Here is a 5570-nt window from a genome sequence, read left to right as displayed (position 1 = left end):
TTTTCATTTTCGGGTAACTTAATCAATTAAATATCATATTTAACGAGTTTAGTTTATTATTTTTTTATTATATTTAATAAAATATCAAATATAAATTTTCAATTACACACATTTTTACCCTAACTTATGGATTTAACACATTATGCATTCACACTAGAACTTCAAGGATTAAAGTGCAAAACTGATTATCTTTTTATATTATATTCTTTTACCCAAACCCAAACCCATTTACCAGAACCATAAACCCGTTTTTCATACCAAACCCGCGATCCAGACATAACTTGTAGCTTAAAATTCCTCGTATTTTTATAATTGATCTTAGTAAATTGTTTGTGATGCCTAAATGATCGCTACTGACACCATTAATTAGGAAATTATGATCCCTATTATATGATTTAACGTATTACCAAACCCGTCATATATCTTAATAACATAAACCATTAACCAGTTGTTTTCAATCCAATTAAACTCTCGTGCATCATCTTCTGGCCATCGAAATTCATAACCCTAACACCAGTTTCGATTATACAGTCCATAATGAATCATATAGACGCATATTAAGCCGTTCGTTGTAGTTCATCGTTCACCATCGTCGGAGCATTATTTAAGGTAATTGATTTGTGTATTGTGGTCATCTATAATCGATAAACAAAAGCCCCAACGTTAATTAGTCAATCATTGAACATATTTACAGATTTGATAATTAGGGTTCTTATGAGCATTTGGGGAAAAATCGAACATTTGTATAAATCTTTATGTTTTCATTTGATTACCATCAGCTGCGTTAGACCAGCTGGTTGTGCGTGTTTGTTAAGATGCTGTGCCCGCCACCCGCTCGGGTTCGAATCCGATAGTGGCTGGTTTTGCACAGTTTGTTTGTTGGTTTTTTTATTCTAATTGTTAAATGGTTTTTAAATCAATATTAATTAATATTAAGTATTGAATAAACATTATTTTATTAAGACCGGCATCTTTAAGTTATGTCTTTTGCCAAAATCTCGTTAAAAGCTCGTTTACACACACACACATATATGTATGTATGTATGTATTATAAGTACATTTTAATAATAATAGTAAATCTAATTCTTTTTACTTAAAACCCGACACTTGATTCACGTTTCGTCATCATTGAACGTCTTTATAAACTTGTTTATATATATAATAGATATATTAATAAGCGTATCAAATAGATTTTCGTTAAAATATTTACAAAATATTTATTTATATCTTAGTTCTAATTATATTTAATTATCTACACATTATTTTAATTATCTATTTATTTATATGTTAGTAACTTATTTATTTAAATAAATAAAGGTATATTTCAATTAAATTATTTTATTTTGTTTGTATATTAAATTATATATTTATTTATATCTTATTATCACAATCATATCTTATATCTTAATTATTTAAATTATTTAAGTATTTACTATTATATCATGGGTAATTATTGAGGAATTTTCAATTAATACGACTATTAATAACAATGACCATAGAGATTAATCGATCAATTAACAAACATCTTAATCCCAAACATAACTCTAATCACATCAAAATCTTAATTCATTTAAATCATGTTATCTCAGTTATAATTAATTTAATATCATATTATCTAACTAAGAATCTTTGACGGTATATCCCGAGGGATTCATCTTTCTCATCATCATCTTCACCTATATTTCGTTCATCCGAACAAGTGAGTAATCACTCCCCTTTTTACTTATTTTTAAACCTTTTGGGGACATATGCGTATCGTATCATATTTATCTATTATCTAGTATTCAAAACCGCAACTGTTTAATCCTTGTGTGTATATCAGTTTATGCCTAACTTGCTATTTGCTTACTTGCTTTACTTGAACCGCATTCGGAGAGGTCCAACATATTCTCAGTCTAGTATGATCATACGACCGTGGTAGTGGCCGGCGTCCGACACATTGACAATGGTTTCACCGACACCTCATTATTGGTAACCAATGCCCATTTGCATGGCAACGGTTTAGCCCTTTCTTTATGGTTGATTGTTTGTGTATGTGCTATGGTTTAACTGTTTATTCTTACGGGAACAGTTTGCATCTTTCTTTATATGATATATATATATATATATATATATATATATATTATTACTGTTGTGTCTTAACTGGTGTTTTACTCACTCAACATGTGTTATTGACAAAAAATATATTTTATACGCATTTACAAGTTATCAGCTAGGTTGTTTAGCAAGATGAAGATCACGTAGAGATGCATTCTAGGATACAAACTTAATTAATCATTGTTGTAGTTTTCTTTATACTTGATGTAGTTAATTGTAATTGTTTCATTTAAATAAATTAAATATATATTGTCATTTAAATAATTGTGCATGATAGTAACCTTTGAAAAGCTGTGAGCAATCAGTTCGCCCCGGCATTTCAGCCGTAGGTTGGGGTGTGACAGGAATAACCATAAACGGTGAACGTAACAGAGTTCAAGTGAGTTTCCAGCCCCATTTCCTTGTTATGTTTTCGGGGCTGTGTGCATACTCGATGTGATAGTTAATACACTTACCTTAAATGGTAAGTTTATTCCATGTATGATTTATGTGATAGATATTATGTTATGTATGTGAATGAAAGCTTGTCGGTACGTGAACGATCTTCGGATATTGCACGTATTTACAAGGGAGGTATGTATATGAAAGATGGATGTGTATGATATATATATGTGTGTGTGTGTGTGTGTGTGCACAACATATGAATATGTATGAATGATTAAAGAAAATATATGTATGTTACGGGTATGTAAAGACAGTATGTACGAAGATGAAGAAGTAAGGAATCAGACCGTAATAATATCTAAGATAGAGAAGAAAGGGATCAGACCCTAATAATATATGAGATAGAGAAGAAAAGAGGGATCATACCCTAATAATATCTGAGATAGAGAAGAAAAGGATCAGAACTTAATAATGTCTGAGAGACAAGAAAGGGATCAAACCCTAATAATATCTGAGATAGACAAGAAAGTGATCAGACCCTAATAATATCATAGATAGACAAGGACAGAGGGATCAGACCCTAATAATACCTGAGATAGAATGGACAATAATTATATAGTATGAAAGTATGTATGAATTATGTAATGAAAGTAAATTAGTAAAGTAATTATTATGTATCTTCGGATGCATAATGGAAGGTAAGTATATGTATTGTATGATGCATGATTAACTAGAACTCGCTCAGCGTAGCTGACTTTTAGTATGCACGCTGGTGAGTAGAATGAAACAGCTGGCTTGAGCGGGGACACATGGCAGAAGAATAAGAGTCTGGCATTTGAAGACGCAAGTTGTTTTATGTTTAATGTTTTAATATCGAAAGACAAGGAATGTTTTAAGACATGTTATGAATTAATATGTAATGTTTTATGAAATTTTTGTATTTCGTGCGAAGTTTTAATTAACTCTGATATTTAGAACTGTGTTTATGAGTAAATCCATCGTTCAAAGTAGGGCCGGTAACGGGGCCTTACATCATTCTTATTAAAAAACAATATATAAGAAAAAAAATACACGTACATGAAATTTAAAAAAAATTGTTCTTGAATTAAAATGAAGCGCTTGAAGTCTGCATGCGTTTCTTTCTTGGAAGATATTATGTCGGGTAAGAACTCGGCTAATGATAAATTATATGCTTTTATTTCTTTTGTCGGGTTCTAATCTTTTTCTTCATGTAGACAATAATAAAGAATGAGCAATCATTAAGCGACAAATATAATTGTTACACTTATATGAAAATAAAAAGCAAGTGAATTACAAAAATTAACTAACCTTCTTGATTGCCTTTCGAGCACTTAAAGCAACTGCTTCTCTAACATCTGAAGTTATAGTTCATGCAATACATGAATGCCACATTTTAAATATGTAAAAAATATAGAATACAAAATTTAAATTCAATACTTTGTCTTATTGTAAGAATGAATTAGATAGAAAACATACTTGAATAGAGCTCCAGTTTCTTCTCAAATTTTCGATGAGGATGCTTAGCTTCATCCTTTTTTCTGTAATAATAGTTAAGACAAAACAAGATAAAAGAAATTGCTGATTAAATTAACATTAAAACATATTGAAGTATTCAATAACAAATTTAAGAGGGTGTTTGTTTACCACTTAATGGTACCATTCAGATGCTGTCATCTGAATCGCTCAGACATAAGAGCGTTTGGCTTCTTCAAAAACTACATCTGAATGGAATTTTGAAGATTTGAATCAGTCAGTTAAAATTGGAGTCTGAATGAGAAATATGACCAAAATAACCTCTAAATAATGCAACTTCCTTTCTCATCTGGATCCTCCCAATCCTTAACCTCACAATCGACGGTGCTGCTGCTTCACAATCAACAAGCCTTTCTCATCTGCAATCCCTCCCAACCCTCAACCAGGTAATTTTTTTCTACAATAGCCATAGATGCGAATTTTATTTATGAAATTGATGGTCGTTATTTGTTCTCCCATCTACTAATTAAGGTCTTTGTGTGTTTATATTTTATAACATGGACTACAGATTGATAAACTTTTGTAATAATTGTTACATATTAGGGCTCAATTCTAGAGATTAGGGCTTCAATGGTGAAATAAAGCTGGATTGTCTAAAAACACATATTATAAGGCGTCGATAATGAGATATGGATAGGTGTATTCAGGGTCAGGTTTTGACATTTTTAAGATCAAACCGTAGCCATATCGTTAGTGTCGGTTTTTTGTTATTAAAAGCTGAAACCGAACAGTTGAAATTCCTAACCAACCCGTTCATAACGGTTTGGTTCTGGTTGGTTTAACAGTTTTTCTAATATGTAATTTGCTTTGGATTAGCACTTAAAAAGGTTTATGCTTTATTACAAAACTAAAACTATAACTAAAGGCATCAGCGGGACTAGGTTCGAAATTCCATATCAAACCGTTCATAACGATTTTGGTGGGGGTGTTGAAATGAAGGACCAGGTTTAACTTTTTTTTTTTTTATCAATATCTACAAAATTAATCAAGAATATGGTGAACATTGAATATACGTAACAAGCAAATTTGATTTTTTTTTGCCAATGCATAATCTATCAATATTTTGGTGTGGGTGTTTGATAATACAGATGTGGGCATTGAAATACAATTGGCTGTGACTTTTCCCATCATTTTGGCATGGATAAAAATTGTCTTTTTTATCGGGCATGTCCAACTTCTATACTGTGAGGCGTTATTTCTTGGTTTCGTCCAGTTTTCAAAGGTTGTGATGAATCAATAAAAATCATTGGATGGTAAGTGTGAGGGTCACTACTTGCAAACCGTTATTGCAGCCATGACAGTCTATTATACAGATATGAGCCAAGTTTTGTTATAACATAAAAATGTATTCATTTTTCAAACAATTTAAAGTGTGAAATTATCTAATGTAAAAGTCCTACAAAGTATAGATTTTGTCATTAACAGACCATTCGTTTTGAAAGGTAGGCATGGCATAAAAATGTATTCATTTTTCAAACAACTTATCTAATGATTGTAGTTCAAATTTATACAGTTTTGCTGGATATTCATGTTAG

At 30.9% G+C, this 5570-nt stretch overlaps 1 long non-coding RNA gene across 1 annotated transcript; it reads right to left on the bottom strand.

Moving 5' to 3' along the window:
• Nucleotides 1-3605: 3605 nt before the first annotated feature.
• LOC143537851 (uncharacterized) lies at nucleotides 3606-4032 on the bottom strand. The gene is made up of 3 exons (XR_013136152.1): nucleotides 3979-4032; nucleotides 3811-3857; nucleotides 3606-3706 (listed from the first exon to the last, which is right to left on the bottom strand). It is a non-coding gene; the product is annotated as an uncharacterized LOC143537851 (long non-coding RNA).
• Between the last annotated feature and the right edge of the window lie 1538 nt (nucleotides 4033-5570).

The sequence above is a fragment of the Bidens hawaiensis genome, unplaced genomic scaffold (assembly GCF_021521415.1).
Source record: "Bidens hawaiensis isolate Kalapana, Puna unplaced genomic scaffold, B.hawaiensis_p1.1 tig00011411_1, whole genome shotgun sequence".
Taxonomy (NCBI): Eukaryota; Viridiplantae; Streptophyta; class Magnoliopsida; order Asterales; family Asteraceae; genus Bidens; species Bidens hawaiensis.
The sequence above is the reverse complement of the archived record's forward strand: the minus strand, read 5'-3'. Positions and strand labels throughout refer to the sequence as shown.